Source organism: Pelodiscus sinensis, chromosome 17 (genome assembly GCF_049634645.1).
Source record: "Pelodiscus sinensis isolate JC-2024 chromosome 17, ASM4963464v1, whole genome shotgun sequence".
Taxonomy (NCBI): Eukaryota; Metazoa; Chordata; order Testudines; family Trionychidae; genus Pelodiscus; species Pelodiscus sinensis.
This window is the reverse complement of record NC_134727.1, coordinates 29,672,725-29,699,544: the sequence shown is the minus strand read 5'-3', so window position 1 is coordinate 29,699,544 and position 26,820 is coordinate 29,672,725. Positions and strand designations below refer to the sequence as shown.

The window sequence follows — 26,820 nt, the reverse complement described above, 5'->3', positions numbered from 1 at the left end:
TAGTTCGAATTAGGAGCTTTAATTCGAACTACTTAGCCCGTACCGCGTGTAGCCACAGGCAGGTAGTATGAACTACGGGGCATTTAAAAATGGGACCCGCCCTGGAACATGCAAATAAAGCCCGGGATATTTAAATCCCGGGCTTCATTTGCAAGTTCGAATGACTACATTAGCCACCCTGGTTCGAACAAGGGTGGCAGTGTAGACATACCCATAGTGACTCCAATATGACTGTGCGGGCTAAGGCTCTGTAACATAGACAAGGCTTCATGTCTCTCAAAACAGGGCTTAAGTGAGACTTAATAGATGCATCAGTCTCAAGCTGGCTCCTCTGCACTGGGCAGTTTCATTCCCACTTAACACAACTCACGGGGTGTGTCTAGACTACAGGGTTTTGTCGACAAAAGTGGACTTCTGTAGACAATACTATACCTGTGTCCACACTGCCTTTGAGTTATGTCAACATAACGTCGACAAAACTCAGCAGTTTTGTTGATGTATGTAAACTTCATTCTACGAGGAATAACGCCTTTTAGCGACAGAGTTCTGTCGATAGAAGGCATTATTGCATCTACACTGTGCTTTGCGTCCACACTGTTATGTCAACAAAGCGGCTTGCTTTGTCAACAGAACTGGATGTAGTCTAGATGCTCTTTGTCGACAGAAGCTTTGTCGACAGTATCTGTCAACAAAACTTCTGTCGACAAAACCCTGTAGTCTAGATATACCCAGTGTCATCATCCTATACGCTGGTTTTTAGGCCCTTCTCAGACACTGAAACAGAGAGGCCTGTTCTTTCTGGAAGAGGAATAGAAAGGAAAATACAGCCATCCAGAATGACTGGAGAGTGACAGCCCAGTGATCTGAACACTTACAGAGCTCAGGAAATCTATCACCCTGTTGTACAGGACTCTGAATAAAGCTGAAGTGAAAACCTCTGCTTGGAAGCCAAAAACACAATGCAGCAGAGCAACAAAAATGCGTGTCAGGAGTTAAGCATCCGTTTACGGTGTTGCCGCGTATTTGTAACGAGGTTATAAATCATCACAAATGATTACCTAGCCAGCAGAGCATATGTAGCGAGGGGAAAACTAGCCTGGTAAACTCACTTAGTAGCTATTCTAGAAACCCTTCAAAACTCTGTATACACAAATGGCTCTTTCACACGTCTTAACAGATGTTAGTCATTTTCTCTTCATCTGTGTTTAATATTCCACTACATATTTCTTCTCTGTTCACAAAGTGCATCAGTCATTCCAAAACCCTGGCTTTGCTTATTCTTATTAATAGGATACCTTTGGTTCTTTTGTAAATAGGCAGATGAACATCCTCACTCATTCAAAGTATCTGGTTTCCCACCGCCTTTTAAAGGACTTATTTTCACTGAGATGCACTCCGTACATTGGTGCAATTCTACAGCTCTATCGGAGATTATTTTTATTCATAGCTCTCCTCAAATAAAAGGCACCTAATCCTTTCTGCACTCTTGTGAATGCTTTTAAATATTTCAGAATATGAGGAAAGACTTGGCGCAGAGGGTTGGTTATAGCAAATAGGGCACAGATGTTCAGGGGAAAGATGAAGCATGCCTGACTGCTGCACAATATTGGAGGTTCAAACCTGAACTGTGAGGATACTAAAAAGCACCTACTGGAGGCAATGTAGTTCAATCCTAGATTAAAAGGGAATGCACCATGGCTTTCAGTTAAATCCATCATTTTCACAGCCATTACCTACCCCTGAGTTTCATTGGCTTTGGCTTCGTATGTGTCTTTCTCACTAAGGCAACTTTGGCACCGCAGCTGGGAGCTGGATGCATTCTGGGAAGCAAACCCACACTAGCTCTGTTTGACCAGAGAGTGGTCAGGATCAATGTTCCTGCTAATGTTTTCTCCACCCATGTGCGGAATAAATTTTGTTCTGTGCACTCAGGCATGTGGAGATGTGCACCACTAGTAGAAACATGCTGCCAGCTGTGGGCGTGGTGGGCACTCTGCTAATCAGGTGGGTAGCACCTGAATATCTCCTGGATGGACACCCAAGTGCTCAGCTTATAGGCAACACTGGTCAGGATGGCAGCTCAGGTACATTCCCTCCCAGTCCCCTGGTTACACACTGAGATTGCTGGCTCAAACTGCTACCTGTGTCACTGAGGCTACACTGCTACTGGTAAGGGCTAGCTTGAGCAGGACTCAGGCATTTCCAGCGGCTGTGTAGATATGTTCCAAGACAGCCTGATCCAAATCCCAAAAAATCAAAGCAAAGATTCCCAGTCACTCCAGTGGGTTTTGGATCAGGCCCCTAACCAAAGCTATTGACCTTCAACGGAATTACGGTTTAAATTGTTTTGGCTCCTAAGCATTCACTTTCGTAGCTCGGAAAGTGAATTTTTAATTCAGAGAAGTTGGGTTTCCTGAAATAATGGCTTGCTTTGCTTTTCAAAGAAGAGCCAGAAAACCTCCTTCTTCCTATGATACTTCTTCAGTTTGCTTCCTGGAATGGACAGAAGTACAGTGTCAACCATATTCCTGCTGATCACGTTACTGTCATCCTGGAGAAGCTCTGTAAGCCCTGGTCTACATTAGGACTTTATTTCAAAATAATGCCCCCACCCCCGATTGAATTTCTAAGTGGAGCGTCCATACTATCAAACTCACTATTTCAAAATAATAGGCCGCGAAATTCGAAATCTGTACCGCTTTCCATCAGGAGTAACGCTAATTCCGAAATAGTTATCTCCCCCAGTGTGTAGGGCCGGCAGCAGAGCCCTGGACATGCAAGGCAGCACCTGGGACTCTGGGGTAACATTGGCAGCAGAGCCCCATATACACGGGAAGGGGAAGCCAGGCTAGGGTTGCCAGGTGTCTGGTATTGAACCGGACAGCCCAGTACTTTTGCCTTCTGTCTGGTAATATGCCCCATGCTGCCTCCCCAGCGGCACCTGGTGCGGGTGGGTGGAGTGGTTGGGGAGCGTGCTGGCAATTAAAGGGGCCGCGACTGCATTTCGGCCATGGTCAATTCCGACACTTTCCTTTTTTTTCTTCCTTCAACAACTTTTTCTGGGCCCCCCTTTTTTCCTTCCTTTCTTCCTTTCTTTTGCTCAACAATTTTTTTCCTGGTTTGGTTTTTCTTCTTTTGGTTCGGTATTTTTTGGGAAACTATCTGGCAACCCTAGCCAGGACCCTAGGCACTAGGCTGCAAGCCCCGGGGTGCTGCAGCACCTCTACCCCTTTAGCTCCTGCACCTGTATGCCTAATGCTTAAGAGAGTTAGGCACCTAACTACCTTTGAGATCTGGGCTTCTGATAGAAGTCCTGCTTCATCCCCCTGCACCTCTTTTGTTCTTTTGTTAAAAAGTTACAAAACCAAAAAAAAATGAAAGACGTAGGCTGGGAAAACTTTCTGAACTGCCAATGATCACACGAAGCAACCTGACCTCTAACTTCTCAGGTGTTCCAGTAGCTCAGTGTTTAGGGGATCCTCTCAGTCACTTCACATTTTTAAATCTGTAAACACCAGGGGTATTGTTCTATTACAGCCTTAAAAAATGTTCTGTGTTTGTACAGTGCCTGGCACATTGGAATCCTTATCCAGGACTGGGGCTCCCACCAGCTAACACAACCCAAATACAAACAATAAATAATCACAGCACTCAACAGGAACAAAGTACAACTTTGTAGCTTTGTTAGTCAAAACTCAAGGGGAATTATTCTTAGACAGTTAGAATCCACTCCATTAGATTCAATAGGAGCTGAGAAGGCCAAACAGGAAGTCCTCATCACCTTCCATATTCCTGCAAAGAAAAAAATAAGGGCTGTAAAATAACTCAGATTGCAATAAAAGATGTACAGAGGTCAACAGGTTTCTCCCAAGAGTGTGAGAACAGCTTACAATCGTTTAGGTGGGTGTGCCTGTGTATAAACCCACTAACATTTTTAGGTGCAAAGCATATATCAGCATGTTTTTCAGGAGGATGGCTGCTTGATTAGAAGGTCTCCCCAGGCTTCTGGGAGTATTGAAAAAACTATTTTTAAAGGGTGATATAGTAATAGACAGAACCTGCTTCTGTTCACCGTTCTTTCAATTGTTTCTTAGCCTGGTGCTGTATGAAAATAAAGCATTCTTCTGTAGATTTCTAGCTAGGTCTGAGTTGTACTATTTTTACTGAATGTTCATGTGGTGCCCATGATTATTTCATATACAATATCTCATGTTCTAATTTATTCCAGCCAATACCCACACATTTTAGCAATCCCCCTACTATTCTGGCTATAGGAGAAAATGGGGAAGAATCTCATGAAATACCCGTTTTGCTGTACCAATATTTAGAGCAAAAATAAGACCAGATTCTAAGAAGCAAACTACAAACAGAATCCATTTAAGTCACACTCGAATCTATGTCCCAGTATATCACAGAGCATAAAAGCAAATAGCAGCAGATGAATACAAATGAAATAACATGCCCTTTCAGATCCTGTTTATTACATTAAGCTTTACGAGTCACTGAAAATCAATTGCCATGTACTTAAAGGAATAAAAGTAAAGTGATTAATCAACAGCTGCTAGAAACAATCAAGAGTCGTGATTCATGAATTCAGCTCAAATAAAAAGGCACAACCCTGCCGACTGTAAGAGAAAGTACACCTGTTAGAGAAGGTTTGACTTTGAGCCCATGGCTCAACCACACAATCACAGAGAGCGTGATTAAAAAGAATTTGCATGCCCACGGAAGTCAGATCCCAGACTCACCCCCAGTGACGCACCTGGTTTATAATTTCCACAGAAGTCATTAAATCAGGCACTTGAACTCCAGTGAGATGGCGAGATCTCCAATTCGCTTCTGAAACTGCAAGGATTTGATTATCACTGGTCTTCTCCAACCTTATCATGTACTACATAAGCAGGAGAGACTGTGTAGTGAACAGGCAGAGCTGTCCTTAGAATTGATGGAGCCTTACACAGTCCTATGAAACTGGTGCCCCTATGCACAACGGCAACCCGGAAAGGAAGCAGAGGATTTTGTAGAGATGTGGTTTTATAATCTGCAGCAACAGGGGCAGCCCCTGACTATAGGCCAACTCGGCCGTCACCTAGAGCGCCACCTTTAATGGCGCCCGATGATGACGTCACCCCGTTGACGGCCCATTGACGGCCATGCAGGTGGGGGCACCGATTGCGCATTCCACCTGGGGCGCCAGCTGCCACAGCCCACCTCGGGCCGCTCCTGTACAGCAGCGCACCAATGAAATATTATTAAAACAAATTTAAATGAAGGCCCTTTAGACTCACACGTCCGTCAGACACAGAGGTGGCAGCTCACGAAAGCTTATGCGGCAATAAAATTGTTTGTCTTTATGGTGCCACCGGACTCCTTGATGAAACAGGCAAGCATAGCTACCCTCTGAAACAAGCATATACCTGGGGTTAGCAACTGCCTGTTAAATGCCTTCATTACCACTTGCCTGGCTCTTTCACTGGTTCAGTGTTATGCTAATGGCTCTGCCAGATGTTGTTACTTTTACGTTAACTAGACCCACTCTGGAGGAAGTAGAGCCACAGAACAGGGATAGGAAGAGGTGGGTGGGTGGACATTAAGACCCAGTGGTGCCCCAAATTTTCAGGTGCCCTACGCAACTGAGTATTCTGTGTATGGGTAAGGAAGCCTCTATGAAAGGGGATGGAACTGAGGCTCCGGAAGCCATAGGCATGGGAAGTAGAAGTGCAGGGGGTGCTGTAGCACCTCCAGGTTTTGCACCCAGGCCGGCTCTCCAGTTGACCACCTGCCAACGCTGGGTTCTGGCCTCCAGGTGGCCCCTGCAGAGTCCTGCTGGGCCTCCAGGGTCCTGCCAGTTCTACTGGCTTCATTGCCCCTCTTATATCCTGCTGCCCATCAGCCTTGGGGCTTCTGCCAGCCCTTGAGGTTCTGTTACCTGGGGGCTCTGCAGCCCAGTGACCCTGCTGGCCCTGAGGTCCAAGCTGCCAGCTCTGAAGGTTTTGTTGCCTCCTGGGGTCCTGCTGCCAGCCCAGGACTCTGGTGCTGGCCTCAGCCTGGGACTCAACAGTTGCTCCCAGCTATGGCCCCAATCAAGGGGCAGCAAAGGTGTAGGGTTCCCAGTTCTCCCAGACCTGATGGACTTGCTGCGGATGGCACCCCATTAGTCTGATCTGGGAGAGTTAACCATCGGAGGGGTACAAACAAGTGTGTGGGGGGGGGGGGGGGCAAAACTCAGCACCCCTACCCTAAAAATTGTTCCAGCACCTGGATTTGATTTAATATGATTCCCAGCTCTGCCCCTGACTGTGGCTATGTGAATTTGGGCCTCAGGTTCCCTGGTCATTTTCTCCCTCTGTGCTTCTTTTTCTGCTCCCATTCTGTGGCTACGTCTACATTGGCATGATCTTGTGCAAATACTCTTTAATGCAAGAGTTCTTGAATTAAAGTATTTGCGCAAGAGAGCGTTTACACTGGCACGTGCCTTTGCGCAAGAGATGTGCTTTTGTGCAAGAGCACCCATGCCAGTGTAGACGCTCTCTTGCTCAAGAAAGCTTCGATGGCCATTTTGGCCATTGGGCTTTCTTGTGCAAGAAATTCATGTTGCCTGTCTACACTGGCCTCTTGCACAAGAACAGTTGCGCAAGAGGGCTTATTCCTGAGCGGGAGCATCATAGTTCTTGCGCAAGAAGCACTGATTTCATACATTAGAACGTCAGTGTTCTTGCACAAGAACTCCCAGCCAGTGTAGACAGGCAGCAAGATTTTGCGCAAAAGCAATTGCTTTTGCACAAAATCATGTCAATGTAGACACAGCCTGTGTGTTTTATCTTTTCACGCCGTAAACACCTCAAGGCAGGGACTGTCCCTCACTAGTAGAACGGACGAGAAAGGATCTGACAGAACATGCTGATTTGTAAAAACCAAAACTTTTTCATGGGAAAGAGTTGGTTTCAGTGATATTTTGGTTGAGAAGGTTTCTCAGGTTCAGGATGAACTGCAGAAAGGGATCTAGGGATCATAGTGGACCACAAGCTAAATATGAGTCAACAGTACGACACTATTGTGAAAAAAAGCAAACATGATTCTGAGATGCATTAATAGGAGTGTTATGAGCAAGACATGAGAAGTCATTCTTCCGCTCTGCACTGATTAGGCCTCAGTTGGAGTATTGTATCCAGTTCTGGGCACCACATTTCAAGAAAGATGTGGAGAAATTGAAGAAGGTCCAGAGAAGAGCAAAAAGAGTGATTAAAGGTCTAGAGAACATGACCTGAAGGCTGAAGGAATTGGACTTGTTCAGTTTGGAAAAGAGAAGACTGAGAGGGGACATGATAGCTATTTTCAGCTATCTAAAAGGGTGTCACAGGGTGGTGGGGGGAGGGGAATTGTTCTCCTTGGCCTCTGAGGATAGAACAAGAAGCAATGGGCTTAAACTGCAGCAAGAGAGGTTTAGGTTGGACATTAGGAAAAACTTCCTACCTGTCAGGGTGGTTAAACACTGGACTAAATTGCCTAGGGAGGTTCTGGAATCTCCATCACTGGAGATAATTAAGAGCTGGTTAGACAGACATCTATCAGGGATGATTTAGATGGTGCTTGGTTCTGCCATGAGGACAAGGGACTGGACTTGATGATCTCTCAAGGTCCCTTCCAGTTCTAATATTCTATGAGTATATGAGTTTATTGTCAAACCCAAAGAGGGAGCAGAATAGTGGCCCTGGAATAACCAAGTGCTTGGGCACTGACTTTGAGTTCCTTTGCTAAATCAGGCAAATCAGAGACTTGAACCCAGCTTTCCTATGTGCTATATCCCAGGTGAGTGCCCAAAGCCCTTGGCTAGTGTAGGGGGTTCTTGCTCCCAGAGCGGTTCTCAGAGGGGTGTGAGGCCTGAGTTGAAAGTGATGAATATGTCATTTCTGGAATCGATCCATCACTTTCAGGGCAGACTGCACCGGCCAATCATGCTGGCTTGTGGGGCCTGGACTGATTGCCCCAATTCACAATCCCTTAGGGATGGTTCTGCTTGCTCCTTCCCTCATTTTTGAAAAAAAAATCTCTATTTCATTCTGATGCAGAACGGCAAAATCTTTTGAAATCCTGAAAAAAGTTGTAGGACAGGAATGCTGTTCCCTTCCTCCCGCTGCATATCTAGTCGCTGTGTAGTTGTGGGGAGACTACAACAGGGACCCAAGTTTGATTTGGGCTTCAAAGTACTGTTACCATACAAATACAATTATGAACCAGCCTCGGCCACTCCTTATGTTGAGCAGCCGCTGCCTCAGCGATAGACTCCCTCCCTGTGGGACCTTGAGCAACGGCCGAAACAATTTTCAAACTTTGCTGCCTCAAGTGAGACACTGACATAAATGGTCTCATTTACGGAGGCTCGGCTCACGTGTGTTTTGCATCTACAGAGGACCCACGCAGGGTAAACAGAAACCCATCGGCACAGATTTCTATGAATAAACCCTGAGATGAGACTGCACCCCCAACTCTGAATCAATTTAATTATAATGGGAAAGTAACTGGATTTCTACATTACATTACTATTTACTGTGCGTGTAGTAAGGAAGGCACAGAATCGGATTCCCCCATTTACATTAATTGGAGCATGTGGCCTAAGGATTAGGCTAAAATACTCAACTTGGGCAGGGTGGCATAAAGTGGCCCCACATCTTTCTGAGATAGGTCAGACTGTGAAATTCTCACCCACTCTTGCCAGGACTCAGAGGAGACAAATTCTACTTGCAATTCATTTTTCTCTTTTAAGAGGCTTTGCAGTGATCTGTGGCATCCATAAACAAAAGCAGCGGTGAATCAGGCTCTTACGTTTGAGCCTTATCATATTTCATCCTTGAAAACATTAAGTAATATATTGCAGTAATCCTTTACAGAAAACCATTAACTATTGTGCAACAGATGTCGCAATTTTTTAAGCAGCCACCATAGTGGCTGGGAAGGGCTCAACTATTTTGGCATAAGAACCTTTCTAGAATAGAGGGGATATTGAAAAGTGCCTGCTCATAAAAGTACCTTATATTAGTAAGGTAGCACTAAGAGACCCAGTCATGAACCCAGTATGCTATGTGTGGTAAAAACAATAACAGACAGTCCTGATCTCAGTGAGTTTACAGTCTAAGGGCTTGTCTGATGGTGCTTTAGTCCACACCAGAGAGGTGTAAATGTTCATCCACACTAGCATGTCATGCACTAACAAACCTGTGTGGATCCTGTAGAACAGGAGTGGGCAATAATTTTTGACAGGGGGAGAGCCACTCCAAGATTTTGTAAAGTGGTCAAGGGTACTCTTCCATGATATTAATGGAGGAGATGGGGGGTCTGGGATGGAGGTTGGGTGCAGAAGGGAGCTTGGGGTAAAGGATTGGGGTGCAGGAGGAGAATGGAGTATGGGAGGGAGTTTGGGTGAAGGAGGTGGTTGTGACCTAGGGCAGGGGACTGGAGTACAGGGGCTTGGGATGTGACCTAGGGTAGGATGGGATTGTGATCTGGGGCAGGAGATTGGAGTGCCAAATCTGGGAGGGTTATGGGTGCAAGAGGGGGGCAGAGGGTTCAGATATGTTGACTGAAAAGGGCAGAGAGTTGGGGAAGGGAGAGGCTGGGATGCCAAAGGCAGGCTCTGGCAAGGAGACTTACCAGGCAGCAGCCAAACCAGCCAGACTGCCTGCAGATCTAAGGCTTCCAGAGCTTAAAATGTTTCCCAGTCAGCCAGCCTGCCTGCCCATCCATGTGCTTGTTTGAATAACTGAGGGGAGGAGAGGGGGTGTGATTCTTTGTGTCTGTTATTCAAACAGGCAGCTCCCATTGGCCAGTTTCTGTCCAGAAACTGGCCAATGGGATTGTACTGGGGCAGAGCAGCTCCTGAAGTTTTCTCCCTTCTCCTCCAGTTTTGAAACAGAAACAGGGCCCAGCAGCTGCATTTCTGAGTGGTGTGTGGGGCTGCAGGGTAAGCAAGGGAGCCTGTCTGGGGCTCTCCACTGCCTCCACAGTCCGGATCCGATGGCCTGGTGGTCCAGATCTGACCCACTGGCCATATTTTGCCCAGGCCTGGTGTAGAACATAAAAATACACCAGTGCATATTAACATGGTTTGGTTTGACACAGTGCTACACTTATGTGTACTAGGAAACTTTCACGAAATCACACTAGGTGTGTGGGTTACACCTGCAGGGACCTCCTGGACCAATTAATATTGCAACATGATCAAGGAGATTAAAATTTACACCTCTGCAGTGTGGACTATTGCACCTTGTAGTCAAGCCTTAAATCTTACCTGGCTTCGTTGGATTATGTATTAGGATTTTTTTCAGCTATGACTTTAAATGAGAAATGACTAGGTAATATCAGGTCTATAGAGTCCAAATGATCTGTATGCAATTCAATTTGCCAATTTTTACACACATACACACACACACACACACACAGTCTGCAAGAAATTCTGGTCACCGAACACCAGATGTTGCCAAGACATCTGCAGCCAGAAAGCTAAAGGAAACACTGTTGGCAGAATGGGACTCCAAAAGAAATGAATGGAAACTGAATGATTTCCCCAAATGGAGACTGGATAGACCCATCAGAAACAAATTAAAATCACAACAACATTCTGCAAGAAACAATGGAACAGATGTAATAATATTTATTATTGGAACCAGTGAAACATGCCAATTAATTTTAAAGAGACTTACAGGGATCAAACCATTTTAAGCTGCAAAGTGTAAATGAGTCATGAATCGTAACAATACCTTCAGTAATGTATATGCCTTTCCTGGAAGGTCAATGTATAAATATTTTTTGAACTCGTAAATGTCAAGAGGTGGGCAACAGCCAGTTTGAATGCCCAAATTGTTATCCCTAAAATGCTGCATTAATATAGCACAGAGAAGTCTGACATCAGTTTTTGTTGCTCTTCTCTGCACCTTCTCCAATTTGCCTATATTTTTCCTGAAATAGAATGCCCAGAACTGGACACAATACTCCAGTTGAGGCCTAATTTAGAGTAGCATTATATCTCAAAGCGCAACATCAGCTGACATCTTCACAACACACCCAGATGACTGATAATTAGCCCTGAAGCAGACAGAGTAGAACTACCACTGGCACTGGCAGCCTCTTGTTAAATTTGTTTGACTAACCTAGCAGAAGTATGATGGCAGACTAAGGACTTATTTAGCATCATAGAATACTAGAACTGGAAGGGACCTGGAGAGGTTATCAAGTCCAATCCCCTGCCCTCACAGAAGGACCGTGCCTGCCAGGTGTCTGTCTAACCTGCTCTTAAAAATCTCCATTGATGGAGATTCCACAACCTCCCTAGGCAATTTAGTCCAGTGCTTAACCACCCTGACAGTTAGGAAGTTTTTCCTAATGTACAACCTAAACCTCCCTTGCTGCAGTTTAAGCCCATTGCTTTTTGTCCTATCATTGAAGTTTAAGGAGAATAATTTTTCTCCCTCTTACTTGTAAAAACCTTTTAGGCACTTCATAGCTGTTATCATGTCCCCTCTCAGCTTTCTCTTTTCCAGACTAAACAAACCCAATTCTTTCAATCTTCCCTCACAGGTCATGTTTCTTAGACCTCTAATTATTTTTGTTGCTCTTCTGGGCACCTTCTCCAATCTGTCCATGTTTTTCTCGAAATAGGATGCCCTGCACTGGACACAATACTCCAGTTGGGACCTAATGTAGAGTAGCACTATCGTTTGTAACAAGTATTTCTCCATTAAAAGCCATGAGGACATGTTAGAAAAATAACATTTATTTTCCATCCGTCTTTTTGTCTGGGCCTAAGTTCAAGTGCCTTCTCTAAATTAAGCAGAGCACCAGTTTGAATTTGAGTCTCCTATATCTTATGTGAGATGGGCAAGAGAGCCTCCATGGGCTGGATCTGACCCACCAAGCCAGTTGATCCGGCCCACGGCAGCTCTGACACTCCCCCGCCCCCAGGCTAATCGAAACCTGGGGACAGGGGAGCACATGAAGTCTCCTCCCCTGCCAGAGGTGTGTGGCACCTAGAGGGAACTGTCAGCTGTTTTGGACAGGTGGTGATTCAGTCTAGGTGCCGAGCAGCCTTGCAGGATGGGGGCAGGGACGAGAGACTTTGCATGCTCCCATGCCCCTAGGCCCTAATTGGCCTGGAAGTGGGGGGACCGTGCAAAATCTCCCACCACCAGGGATGTAGCACCTAGAGGAAACTGCCAGCTGCTCAAAATAGCTGGCAGTTCTCTCTAGACACCGGAGGGCAGGGGCAAAGACTTCACGCACTCCCCCATCCCCAGGCCAATCAGGGTCTGTGGGTGGGAGAGCACAGGAAGTGTTTTGGCTCCACCCCTTATGCCCAAGGCCCTGCCCCTTCGGGGATGTCCCAGAGCCACTTAAAAAACTTGTGAAGTGCCCCCCGCTTCTAAAATTAATGTCCACTGCTCTAGACTATGGTTCTCTCTCTCTCTCTCTCTCATCAGAAAATCCATCCTGCACCTAATCTGATGAATTATCATTTTGCAACAAAAAACATTTTTTGAAAAATTACCGACCAGCTCTACTTATTATTGTTCCTTTCGTCCTCTCTGCCCTTTTCCTCCTCTTGGTTGCCACAGTTAGTGTTACATCTTTTCTGAAATTAGATTGCAATTTCCCTTCCAAAACAGGACCCTGGCTTATTATGTTTTTATACAGTGCCTAGCACACTGAGGTCCTGAACCTGACTGGCATCCTTGGGTGTTATCGCAATTGAATGAAAGAATATTAATAAACTTCTATTTTCCCAAAAAGCTTGGAAGCAGGAGAGGAGAGGAATAAAAGATGGAAGAGTGTGGCATCTACAGGATTCTGGTCATTTAAATATGCAAGATAAATCCTGAACATATATCCAGCTAAATGGTAAGCAGTGTAAGAGATACTGATAAAGACAAAGCTAAATATAAACTCCAAAGCAGGGATGGGCAGCCACTAACAGTGGATAGGCGGCATGTGTGGCCCTCCTTCACCTCAGTGGGCCACAGCAGCCCATGGCCCATTGGGGTTCCACTTGCAGCCCGTGGCACCCCTGTCTGGCCTCTCCCGCACATGCCTCTAGCGCACCGAGGCACCAGAGTCCCACACTTACCTGCTCCTCCCTCTCTCTCCCAGCACTTCCAGAGTGCGCAAATCACCTGATTCAGACTCCGTCCCTGCTCCTCCCCCTGCGCCTCACAGCTGGAATGCCAAGAGCAACTGATTCACAGTGTTCCAGCTCTGGGAGGGAGGGAGAGAAGCGAAGATGGAGCAGGAATCATGTGATTCGCGCACTCTGAAAGTGCTGGGAGGGAGTGGGGAGTCACAGGAAGTGCAGTGCTCTGGTGCTCCTATGCACAAGAGGCACATGGTGTAAGCAAGTAGCCAGGGGGTCCACAGGCTGCAGATGGAGCCCCAGTGGGCCGCATGCAGCCCGCGTACCACAGGTTGCTCACCACTGCTCCAAAGGCATATTTTGAATCACAAACATAGGCAGCAGAAGAAAATGTAAATAAAACCAACGCAAATGGAATGTGCCATTTAGCAGAGACTTGTTGATTTTGGAGTTAGTCGGTGCAAAAGACATTTCTACATGATTGTGTGCCTTTGCTTTGTGTGTTTTATGACACTGTTGTGATCTCAGCAAGATTCTTTTTGTTTCCCGCCTAATGGCTTACGGTCAGTAACATGTATTTAGTTTGGCAGTGATTGTGATAGTGATTGTGAAAATGTTTTTGTCTGCAAATCTGGTATGTTTTCCTGACCATAAAATTATTAATAAGCCCAATCATTACTCATGCTGATAAACACATTTATCTCCATGTAACTTGTTAGAGAGTTTTAGATTTGCAAGAAATGCAAGATCAGACCCTTGGTACAGAGATATATGCATTTCAACATATGGATGAATACTAAGAAGGTTAAATAAAATGGTAGGCTAGAAGCAAAAAGAGTTTTAACTTTGATTCTCCATCACCTTGTGCTGTGGGTAGTCATTCACATTACAACAATCTGCAGTGGTAAAGCCTTCTCTTTGCATTATGACCACGGAATTTGTTTTATCCTGTTGCTTCAGATCCCACTAATACAGGAAACACAATTAACCAATCCTATTGCCTGCACAGACTTCACAGGTAACACTAGTTTGCCAATAAGGAGGTAAAACAAGGAGAAGCCAAACTGGACTGTGTTTTATAAAGAACAAATCAGTGTTTCCCAGGTAGAAAAACTAGTAAGTAAATAGGGGAGTGAGGTATATTTAAGCTTCCAAACAATAGAGCATGCAGTTTTTTGTTCATACAGTTCACAATATTCCATTTACCTCCTTTCAGCTATATGCCACAGCAGATACATAGCATAAAATGCTCACAGCATGTTGCCTCTGCTACTTGGTTCAGTTCAATGAACATCTCAAGGGTTGTCATAAGGCAAAGGTTGTAACAACAGTCATCATGGAAAGGGTTAAAAATTATGGGAAGCCAATTGTCCAAGGGTATTTTAGCTGCTGAAGTGCAGGTGTCAGCTACAGACCCCTCAGAAAATACAATATTTTCCCTACCACCAGCACAAAGCCCAGGAGGAATTAATTTCACACTTACAACCAGATGCTGCAATCAGTCACTGCTGGGAGAAAAAGGACCCAACACAATTCATATACCAGTTTTCCTAAGGTGTAAGACATATCCAGCCAAACTGCACTCTCAGTTACTAGTGTGAAACTAGAGTCACTCCATTACAGGCAATGAAGCAATTCTGGATATATATTCACAAAGCGGAGAATAGAATTTGGCCCATTGTCCATAGAAAGCAGGAGGGTTTCTAGCTGCTTAGCTCTTATTTATTGGTTTCTCAGGAGAAGACAATTCTCTAGCAGCCAGGCCCTTTGATTGTATTCTTTCCTTGCTTATTTAATACTTGATTATTAACTCCAAATTCCACAACTGTGAGAACATCTTTTTTAAAGAGTATAGAGCTCAGATACAGAAAATGTGTGTCATTGTCCAATGTAACAATCACCCATGTGGGTTACTTGATATTCCTGTGCTCTGAGGGAGTCCTTTCCTTCCTCCACTCTGCTGCATGTGACGTATGGAACCTCTCATATGCAACAAAAGTGGTTTCTATAACAAACCACTTTAAAAATAATCAGAGGTCCAATCTGCCATTGCATTATTCTAGTCCAACACTGGTGCAGCTTGGTTGATTTCAACAGGACTTAGGGGTTACAGCGCTGTCTCAAACCCTATCCCCCATAATTATGCTCTCTGTGTCATTTCCCACAAACCAAGAGCTAACCATAGTTCTCAGAGTGGAGGGTTTTGAATGGATGGATGTCACCTCTCAATGAGAAACAAAGTGGAGTGTGTCTCTGACTCTACAAGATCTTCCATCTTGAATCTCCTAATGGCTCTTTCCTGAGCAGGTAGGAACACAGCTTCTTGGGCCCTGATTCTCCATTCACTTCTGCCAAGGTGTGCAGTTTTCAAGTATCTAAAAGGGTGTTATAAGGAGGAGGGAGAAAAAATATTCTGCTTGGCCTCTGAGGATAGAAGAAGCAGCAATGGGCTTAGACTGCAGCAAAGAAGGTTTAGGCTGGACATTAGGAAAAACTTCCTGCCTGTCAGGGTGGTTAAACACTGAAATAAATTGCCCGGGGGTGGGGGAGGGGGATGTGGAATCTCCATCACTGGAGATATTTAAGAGCAGGTTAGACAGATACCTATCAGAGATGACCTCAACAGTGCTTGGTCCTTCCATGAGGGCAGAGGACTGGACTCAAGGACCTCTTGAGGACCCTTCGAGTGTTCTATGATTTTATGGTAAATCTGGAGTCACTCCAGGAACATAAATGTTTTGATTTTCCACTATGTCCCAGCTTCTTATGCTAAATCCATATCTCTGAGTACACATGGAACAAATGGGAAACAACGTGAAATGCATTGGATTGCTTGAGATGTTATGCTTAAACAAACTAATAATCTGCTGTCCTTCAACTGCTCGAAAACTAATCCAAAGAAGCCCAGAAATAGCTAAAAGCTATGTGATTTAGAGCCTGAAAAAAGATTAGGGAATATTTATTTAGCTCCCAGTGTTTTCTGAGTGCACTCAAATCTCTGTCCATAAGAATCTAAGTGCCAAAGGATGAGCAGAGAGAATATATAGCACAGCAGGCAACAAATTCATTTTCATCTGTGAGAACTCTTTCTTTGTCTCTGCAATTTAGCACTTGACATCTCTGGACAGCTTCCCCATTAAACCTGCTGGGTCATGTTATTTTGCTCTACAGCCTGGAATTATATCTCACAGCCATATTAGCAGGTTCTACCATGAACAAGGCATAAGGCAGCAGCTTGTAGAAGACAGGCAGGAAAAAGCAGATGGGAAGCAGCAGTGGTGCCCAAAAGATGCTGGTAAGTGGCATTCCCACATAGGAGAAGAAGGATCAAATCGTGGACCTTTAGAAGTTGATGGGAGTTTTGTCATTTATTTTCACCTTTAGGGGTGTTTGGGTAGTGTGCTAAGCCACCCTAGGGATGGAGCTGGCTCCAGCATTTGGAAAGCAGGATAAGGGGCCTGCTGAAGGTAGGGCAGTGGAGTGGGATCCCCAGTGAATTCAGGGATAGCTCTTGTGATACCTGTAAAGAGGTGAGGTGTTGCTCTCCTGGATAGCAAAGGCTTCTTGCATTTCCAATTCATTACACTGCACAAGAAGGCAGCAATAACTTGGCCTCAGAAATAAAACATTTCCCTCATTAATCTCTCACTGCAGTATATATTTTCCAATGGAAAAAAGAGCATTAATAAGCTATTAAAGACCAGAAATCAAGACTTGAAAAATTCAGGAAATACAACAAATTCAAAAATGTAACAAATGCAGTCCTACCTTTCCCTCCATGTACCTTACAGGTACAGCCTGTCAGTCAGCGATGGGCAAGCGAGGCTAGTGAGTGGACTGCAAGGGTGGCCCTCCTTCATGTCAGTGGGCTACAAGATGGTCAAAACCAAGTCGGTCTCCTGGGATAGAGCAGTTTTGCTGACAGTGCTTGTGTACCCAGGAGTGGCCCGAGGCCGGCTGCGGCAGCTGGCGTCCTAGGCGGAAGGCGCAATCGGTGCCCCCACCTACATGGCTGTCAATGGCCGTGACATAATCACGGGGCACCCCAGCGCCCCGTGACGTCATCATCGGGTGCCTAGTTTGTCTAGGTCCATGGGCCGCCCCGTGCCTACCTAGAATTTGCAGGGTGTGCCAATGGAACTGTAGCAGTGCTTCAACCAGATACAGAGTGAGCACACGGCTCCTACAGTCAATGTCGTGTGCAATTAGCCCGCCTCGCACGTCATGTGCTCTCGCTTTGTGTGTGTGGCATTTTAGTAACACGAGTAGGTAAAAAACGAAGTGGATGAAACCCAGCAGAATCTGGTAACACTGTGGGAGGGCAATGGTAAAGAAAAAATCTCCTGGGCCACACATTGGACCCTAATGAGCTGCATGCAGCCCATGGACCGCAGGTTGCCCACCACTGCTTTAAATGCTTCTCTCTCTGGGATGAATCTTTGGGTATGTCTACACTGCACAGCTATTTTGGGATACTAGAAATAGCTACCACGTGTCTACATAAGCCGCCCGTTATTTTGAAATGTTTTGAGAAACAACAGTCATGCTATTTAGATATCCCTGCAAATCTCATTGCATAAGAGTTAAGGGAAGGCTTGAAATAGCATGTTATTTCAAAATCTGACACTGTGTAGACACGCCAAATTTCAAAATTAGCTATTTTGAAATAGATTCGAGTTAAGATATGCAATTCATGTACCGCAAATTGCTTAACTTACTTCGAGTTTAGGGTGCTGTATAGACACACCCTTCAAGTTTTTTCTTAAGCAGAACACCCACTGAAATCAACTGTACTTTTACCGATTTTAGGCCTTCAAAATTTATGTTACTTGTAAAATAATATTTCAAGCAGCACAAGCGGGAATGTCTAATGCAAAGTTAGCTTATTTTGTAGATGTGATTACAAAAGTCATAGGCCAAAAATTTGGTCCATTGTTGTACAGGGAAGTACTGAAAGAGAAAAGACCAAATAGTAATCCTGGGTTAGGAAGCTTATAACCACGGAGACTGCAAGGGTTGATAATGAGACAATTTGTTTAATTGTCTTTCAGAAAAGTGTAATAGGGAACTGCACCTCATTTGAATATGTTGAGATTTATTGGCTGGTAACCTAGTAACTTCTTTAGCCTATAAAGAAGTACCAGGCAGACCAGGAAAAACTTTCATGATTAACGGGGAAAATGCAGTAAAACAATTTGCATAGTCTTTGGCTGGAGGACAAAATGCAAACACAGGTTGAACGTGTGTGATATAAACATGAAGTTAGAGGCCCAGGGTAACTCACCCTGATGCAAATTATTCCCTTCTGTGCTAGCTAAGCACCTGGATCAGTGTATTTCCTGATTACCTTGGTCATTCACCTTTCCTGCTTAACACCACCCATTTTTCCAGCCCGTGCTTGGAACTCTGGCAGATGAGAGCTTGCAATATCTCTGCCTCACTAGAGACTCCCCCCTAACACACTTTCCACCCCCAGCAGCTTTTACCACCATAGATGTTGGAATTAATTTTATTCTAGCACTATCTAAAGAATTGTGAGCCTTGCTTAGGGGCATAGACTCATCTCTGCAGAGGTAGAAGGGATGTGCATCACTGAGCGTCTCCACACATGGAATGGGGGGCAGGACTCCCAGCTGGAGGAGACATATCCAGGATAGCTCTTATTGAGCTAATACATTAAACAAAGAATGTAGCCAGGGCAGCAAGAACGCCTAGAGAGGCTAGGCATGGATTTGAGGCAACTAGCTCTCATGCTGTTTGTACTGCCCTGGATACTTTATATTTTTAGCGCACTAACTCAATCACAGCAAGTGCGAGTATGTCTCCTTGAGCTGAGAATCATGCTAATACCCTAAGTCTGAGTAGGGATAGGGTATTACCTACACAGATTTCACCATACTCAGAAGAGATTTTACCCTTACTGGTGTAAAGTGGGGTTTTCAAAAGCAACTAAGCAATATAAAAGTATAAGTCCCATGGAGAGTCACGGCAACTTGTGCTGCTAAATTCCTAAATTAGAGTTTGTGAAAATCATGCCCACAGTGACCCACTCTAATGGAAACTCTCTTATTCATGGAAGGAGATGGATGCGCTTGAAAAGGCCAATTATAATCTTGTTATCAAGCCCACTGTGGACTGAAAGGGCTTCTTCACTCTCCTTGCTTCTTCACGACAAAACCTCAAGAAACATACCAAAATGTATTTCACTTTTAGTGATACACACTGAAAATATGCACTTCTGCCAGTCAGCTCTTGTCATTGAGCAAAGCATTAGAACACTGAGTCAGAAAAAATCGATGCAAGATACACAACTCCAGAATTGCATAGCTGGAGTTGATGTACCTTGCATCAATTTTCTGGGCCAGCCCTAGAACAGGAAGGTGATGGAAGAAACACTCCCGTTGACTTCTGTTACTCCTTGTGATAGCGAGAAGTACCGGCACCGATGGTCTTTATGAGACCCTCTGTATCGAACCTCAGAGGATTGATTGCCAGAGCACTGATCCTCCAGTAAGTGAAGATGTGGCCAGAAGTGCAAGAAAAAAAGCACCATAATGGAATACTAATGTATGTAAAACAAATGGGTAGAGGGAAGCTAAATTACTGGAATTGTACAAGACCACATGCCGCTGGTTTAAAGAAGTGAGGTGTGTAATGGGGAAAGCAAAATTTCTGCATGCAAAAGACTGAAAAGAAACAACTAATTTCAGTAGGATGAGGTTCTTATTCATTTAGAGCTTTGTCTGAAGTCAACTTAAATCCAAGGAAAGACTCCTCTTAATTTTGACTGCTTTGGATCGGGTCTATGATTGCCATAAAAGTATTGCCTACTAGCCAGATCCTCCATTGGTGCAAACTGGCATAATTCCATTGAAATCAATGGCGTACCATTTTTTATGGTGCCGTGTTGCTTTATATCAGCGGGCACTCTTATAGATTTAAAATTAGTTTGTGGTGAATCATTTTCCTTCACAGAACACGTTTACTTACATTAGGGTTAGAAATGTAACTTCAGACAGATGATAATAAGCACACATAGCAGTTATATAGCTTAACACTTTATATAATCATTAATTGATTAACTTTCACCAACTGCTTTTGGTGCAGGTAAATATTCCTACTCATTTAACAGATGGGGAAAGTGAGTCAAAGGAAGATTAAGTGGCTTCCCCTCTGAGTCACAGTAAGAGTCAGGATTAAGACTGAGGAGCTGAAAGGCATTCTGTCTTAACTATGCTTGTTCTAATTCCTATGATGTACTACCACCTGACGTTCAAGCCACTCAGTGTCTTTTTTACTGTTCCTCCAACTGATGGAGCATACGTTAGCAGCTTCAAAGCCTCACCTCCTCTTCACAAAAATCTCAGAGGCTTTTATGATCTATGATTGAACAGGAAGCAAAGGGCAGAGATGATTATGGATTCCCTGTAGGTTGTGACAGAGCACAAGAGCAGCACAATGCTGGTTTCTGTGGAGGAGCAGGGAGTCATGCATGAAAAGAGGGGAAAGGGGTCTGAAAACAGAGCCCTCATCCTTTGCACAAACAGCTGCTGCCAAGGGAATGATCCAGAATATTCTCTTGCCAATTTACTTCGCGAGAGCTCCTGTTGTGGACACAAAAACAGGGCAGAAAAACTGCTTTGTGGTCAGAAATTGAACCACGTAACTTGCATCCAGTTAAATTGCCCATACTCCCAACTGACTACAAGTCACACAATTCCAGTAGTAGCTACCCATCACATTCTGCATTTCTAATACCAGCTCAGAAAAATCCAAGCCCAGGCCCAGGGCACTACAGCTGGTGGAGGGAGGGCTGCAAAAGACTCAGACTCTGATCCTCCCCTTTGGCTCCTTTTTCCTGTTCACCTGCAGGCTTTTCTCCTCCCTCTCTCCTTTGGCCTCTTCTTTGTCCCAGCTGGCAGGCTTCTCTCTGCCCTTCCCCTCTGGCCAGCTGTGGGCTCCAGTTCCACCCAGCCCCTCCCTCCTGGGGACCCCAGAGCTGTCCCTCTCTGCCCAGAGCAAAATTTTGCTGCATGTGAATGAGCAGGTGGGGCCAGGCAAGGCAGGGGAGAGGGGGAGCTGAGCTCAGAGAGTAGAGCCAGGCACAGGGACTTCAGAGAACAGTGTGTGTGTAGGGGGGGAACCAGACTGGGGATGGCTGCAACAGGAGGGGGACTGGGAAGAGAAAGGGAGGCGCATTGTATGGCCATGTAAATGGAATCATGAGCTTTCATGGGCACAACCCACTTCTTCAGATGAATGGAAAGGGGAACATTTTAACTTACCCAGCACTCATTAATGGATCTCAAAGTCATCGTATTGTTTCAGGCCAATTCCACAAGCCAACTCCACAGGGAAGCCTTAGAACTTAATTTACAAGATTTGATCCTATCACAGAGGTATGAATAAAGACATTGGCTAGATGGCCTGCTACATTCCACATCCTAATGACATAAAACAGTGGTCCCCAATGCGGTGCCCATGGCGGGGCATTTATGTGTGCCCGCCGAGTGACCAGGGCTGGCCCAAGCCATTCTTGCGCCCCGGGTGTGAGGCCCCGGGGCACATGGTGCATGAGTGGCCCCACCCCTGGCCGCATGTCGCATTAGCAGCCCCACCTCCGGGTGCCTGGCAGCCCCAAAAGGTTGGGGACCACTGACATAAAACAACCAAACCATGGGTACTGAAGAACAGTTAGTACCTTCTCTATCAGCTTCATGTAGCATTGACACTCTGACTGACTATTTCTTCCCCCTTTTTTCTTTCTTTTCCTTCTTCTTCCTTCTCTCCTCCCAGCCCATCCCCTATTTATTTAGAAACTGGACCTTTAATAATGCCAGTCATCTGACGAAGTGGGTTGTGCCCATGGAAGCTCATGATACCAGCTACATGTTTTGTTAGTCTCTAAGGTGCTGCTAGATTATTCATTGTTTTTTAAGTTTTTCCTTCTGCTCTGAAATTTCAGCCCCGATGCCAAGGATCCCCTCTCCTCTCTTCCCCCACAGGAAAGATGGGTAGAGGAGCGAGGCACACACCTAGCCTGGCTACGGAGGAGGGGAAGTTAAAGGAAAATACAAGATGACTGCTCCTGCCCATGAGGAACAATATGCCTGTGTCAACCAGAAAATGACACTAAAACAAAAGGGGGTGTTTACCTGAAGCAGTAAAGCAGCAATCAGGGCTGCAGGATGCAAGGGAGGGAGCGACTTGTTTATGGATCTAGGCAGGAAGATGGACTTGCTTTTGAAAACTTTTATTTAAGGAAAAAAGACATTTCTTTTACTTGTGGCTGGTGTCTGATGCTTTCTTTTCTTACTAAACAGCACAGTCCCAGCACCTCACTTCAGGCTGAACGGGAACTAAAAAGGCCATTTGGGAGGTGATGGCCCAGAGCCGTGGCAGGCAAGGGCCTGGATGAGAGCTGGACTCAATCATTAGCATTACATCTGCTATGTACATCTGCTATGTACATTGGACAAACGTCTCAGACACTTCGTCAAAGGATCAATGCCCACAAAACAGATATTAGACAGGATCACAAAGATCATGCCATTTCAACCAGAAAGGACATTGTCTCAATGACTTAATTACCTGCATCCTGCTTCAAAAGCCTTTTAAAACTGCACTTGAAAGGGAATCCTCTGAACTGTTATTCATGCTAAAATTCGACACTTTGCATGGGGGTCTTAACAAAGATTCTAGTTATCTTACCCATTACAAAGATAGCTTCCCCAATTATCACCTCTAATATCATTAGCTCACAGACATTTACCTCCCCCCCCCCCGCATTCCCTTTCTGTTCTGAAATTTGATTTGTCCTTTTCATATGCAGCGAGGAGTCCTGTGGCACCTTATAGACTAACTGAAGTGTAGGAGCATAAGCTTTCGTGGGCAAAGACCCACTTCGTCAGATGCATGTCATCTCAGGAAGTGGGTCTTTGCCCACGAAAGCTTATGCTCCTACACTTCAGTTAGTCTATAAGGTGCCACAGGACTCCTCGCCTCTTTTGCAGATTCAGACTAACACAGCTACCCCTCTGATCCTTTTCATATGTGTTCCTTTTTTTTTAATTGTATCCTTTGGTATATATGGTTGTGACTATTTTCTTCCACTATTTGATCTGAGGAAGTGGGTCTGGCCCACGAAAGCTCATCATCTAATAAACCATTGTGTTAGTCTTTAAAGTGCTGCATAGTCCTGTCTTTTGCTTCATTAGCATTAGCGATTGCTTTTTTGTCATTCAAATGGACTTGGGGTTATTCCTGGCTGATATCTCAGCCATCACATAAAATGCTTCCCTGTGGCCTTTTGCCATGATCCTAGAGGTATCTCACTGCCAAGTCCCTATCCTAGGAGAGGAGTGGGGTGGGGAGAGGCTTCAGGGTGATTTCCCACCTTCATGCAGCCGGTGACCTATGCTTGCCACTCCCGTGCTGGCGCCTCCACTTCTTGACAATAACATTTGCAGAATTTTAAAATATTGTGCACAGAATGTTTATTTTTTTGGTGCCAAATGCCCTCAGGAATATGGGGAGCTGGGCAGTTTTGGGGGTGCTGGACTGCATGGAGGGTCTGTGAGAGGGAGGGCACTGGGCATAGGGATCTGTGGTGATCCCTGGGTGAGAGGCCACTGAGAATGGGGGTTCCTGGATATATGGGGTTGGGTGATAAGGGGCAGGGAGCAATGTGGTAAACTCATTGGCAATTCAGGGTTGGGGTTGGTGGTGCAGGTGGAAGGAAAGTGCCGAGGTTGGAGTGAAGATGGCAAAATGTTGGGGTTAGCAGTGCAAGGGGTACAGTGTAGGAGTAAGAGTGCAGGAGGGGCAGGAATAATTGGCAAAGGGGGCAAAGGATGGGAGTCCAGGGATAGGGGAGCCCATGAGAGCAAGGAGAAAGGGGGGCACCATGTCTGGGGAGGTGGACAGGGGCACCAAATACAAGTTCGCCCGGGGAACCATTTTCTCTAAGGCCAGCCCTGTGTACAAAGCACACAAAGAATAGGGAATCAGCCACCGAGTGAGTTATGAATAATAGATACATACTTCCAGTCTGATTTACAGCACCAAGCTACACTGTTTGATTCTAGGACTCTCTTCAGAAGTCTGGTAGGTGTAACATTTATCCTGGAATTTAGGCAGAAAAGAAGGGGCACCATTACAAAATTACTCAGAAGCTGGCTACTCCATTGACTGCATAATGGTCAAGGATTTTTCTCAACATCTAGGCATTTGATATGTTCTCTGAATGAACAGAGCAACACAAGTGAGGAAACTAAGGAGATAGACGGGACTGGTAGATTTTCTATAGAGAAGTCCCACTACTATGAAATGCACAACATACTAACATAATTAAACCATTGGCATTATCAGGTTACTATAACCTTTTCTTGATACTTGATGCCTTCAAAATACCTCAAATAATTTGCACGTTTGATCGGCTGAAGAGATACATAATTTATGGAGGCATCTGTCTAAATATTTTATAACACACTATAATAAATCAAATAACTCCACCCTAAGACACAAGCTGTAACGTGAAAAACGAAATAATCCAGAACAGGTATCTCCAAGGACTCAAACTAAACATATATTCAGCCCTAGAGGTCTTTGCGAGATGATAGCCATAACTATTAGCAATTCATCCATTTCCAAAAGTAATGTTTCATAAGAGTCACTAGCAAAAGCAACATAATTATTTTATCAAGTTAGTTTGCATTCTGCACCACCTTACAGTCTGTGCAGCCCTACTGAAGTGAATGGAATTGCATATGGTGGAAATCAGTATTGAATTTGGCCTCCAGAGCTCAATAAAGTAACATACTTAAAAGTCCCAGGTAAATCATTGATCAATCATGACCTCAGCTCATGAAGCTAAGCTGATTTATACCATCTCCAGGTATGGCGCTCTGTCTCACGGTATCTCAGGAATCCAGAATATATGCACAATTGTCTCAACAATGTACATGTTACATCATCTCAAGTAAATCTGGGTATGTCTACACTACCCCGCTAGTTCGAACTAGCGGGGTAATATAGGTATACCGCACTTGCAAATGAAACCCGGGATTTGAATTTCCCGGGCTTCATTTGCATAAGCCGGGCGCCGCCATTTTTAAATCCCGGCTGGTTCGAACCCCGTGCCGCGCGGCTACACGCGGCACGAACTAGGTAGTTCGGACTAGGCTTCCTAGTTCGAATTACCGTTACTCCTCGTGGAATGAGGAGTAACGGTAGTTCGAACTAGGAAGCCTAGTCCGAATTACCTAGTTCGTGCCGCGTGTAGCCGCGCGGCACCGGGTTCGAACCAGCCGGGATTTAAAAATGGCGGCGCCCAGCTTATGCAAATGAAGCCCGGGAAATTCAAATCCCGGGCTTCATTTGCAAGTGCGGTATACCTACATTACCCCGCTAGTTCGAACTAGCGGGGTAGTGTAGACATACCCTCTGATAGTATAAACAATCAAATGGGTTGAATTAAAAATTGAGTTTGCTTTGTCTGTGTGCCTACCTCATTTCCATCAAGATTCTAGCAAACATTTTCACTAACTGGAATGTTCATGGTATAGTGGGCAAGAGCCAGAAAGTAAAGTTTGAATTAATGAACACTCACATGCACACTGTCAAACTGATTCTAAGAGTTATTCTTATCCAGTCCAGGAGAAGAAACAATACCATGTGATCTGGATACCCAATTACAACTATCCTGAGCAGCTGGAATTTGGGATATTTCATTTTGGACAGTGATGTTGTCGAAATATTTACCAAATATTTTGAATTGGTAAATTCAACGTATTTTGCAAATAATTCTGAACAAAAAACACATTTGAAAATATCTCAAACTTTTCACAAAAGAGAAGGAGAGGTTAGAGTCATCACATAAAAGGTAGAGTATGAATTTTCCACCCAGACCACCATGCAATTAAAAGAGAATCGTTACCCATCTAGAAGTGGATATATATTGTTTCCATCTGGGTTCCACTTGTCATTTTGACCATCCTTCCATTGAAGTGGGACCTCTCTCAACATATGTCTGTATTGAAGAATGGCTACAAATTATTTACCGTTGAGTGATGTTTCAAATAATGTAGACTATTTAATGGATACGGATTTAAATTGTTGTAACAAACACAAAAATAATCTTAAAACATCTGCTATTCCCCCTCTTATGAGACTGAAGGGACACAGCATAAGCACCACTAAGAGCAGGCAAGCAGAAGGCTGGTACAAACCCTTTACAAATCTTTTGTTCTGTTTTCTCACTAAAACAGCCCAGCCACAGAGAATCTCACAAATGCAGCCTTTAGAATTGTACCCCAGAAACCTACCTCGATTGCATTAGGGAAGGGAGAACTACGTGCAAATAACTACTGCCTCGCCCTCAAAATTGTCTCTGAGCAGCAGAAAATAGAACATAAAGAATGTTAAAGAGCTACTTGTCTTATCTTGCTTCAGTTCCTGATGGGTTTGTGCAGACAGGACATAAATTAAACCTGAAAGTAAAGGCATTTGAGAAAACAGATTCAGGTGTCTTTTTTCCCATCTGGTCTTGTTGGGGGGCAGATTCCCACCTCTATGACACCTCTGTTAATCCTTAAGTGACATGTAAGCACCACTGGGAGAATGCTTGACCTATATCTAAGAGTATTCACAGTGAGCTCCTTTTCATGAGCAAAGGACAGGAAGACAAAAGGAAGATTTCTCAA

At 44.7% G+C, this 26,820-nt stretch overlaps 1 long non-coding RNA gene across 1 annotated transcript; it reads right to left on the bottom strand.

The window, feature by feature from the left end:
* Nucleotides 1-222: 222 nt before the first annotated feature.
* On the bottom strand, nt 223-26,513 carry LOC142818673 (uncharacterized). The gene is made up of 3 exons (XR_012896256.1): nt 26,443-26,513; nt 26,055-26,147; nt 223-3,792 (listed from the first exon to the last, which is right to left on the bottom strand). It is a non-coding gene; the product is annotated as an uncharacterized LOC142818673 (long non-coding RNA).
* Nucleotides 26,514-26,820: the final 307 nt, after the last annotated feature.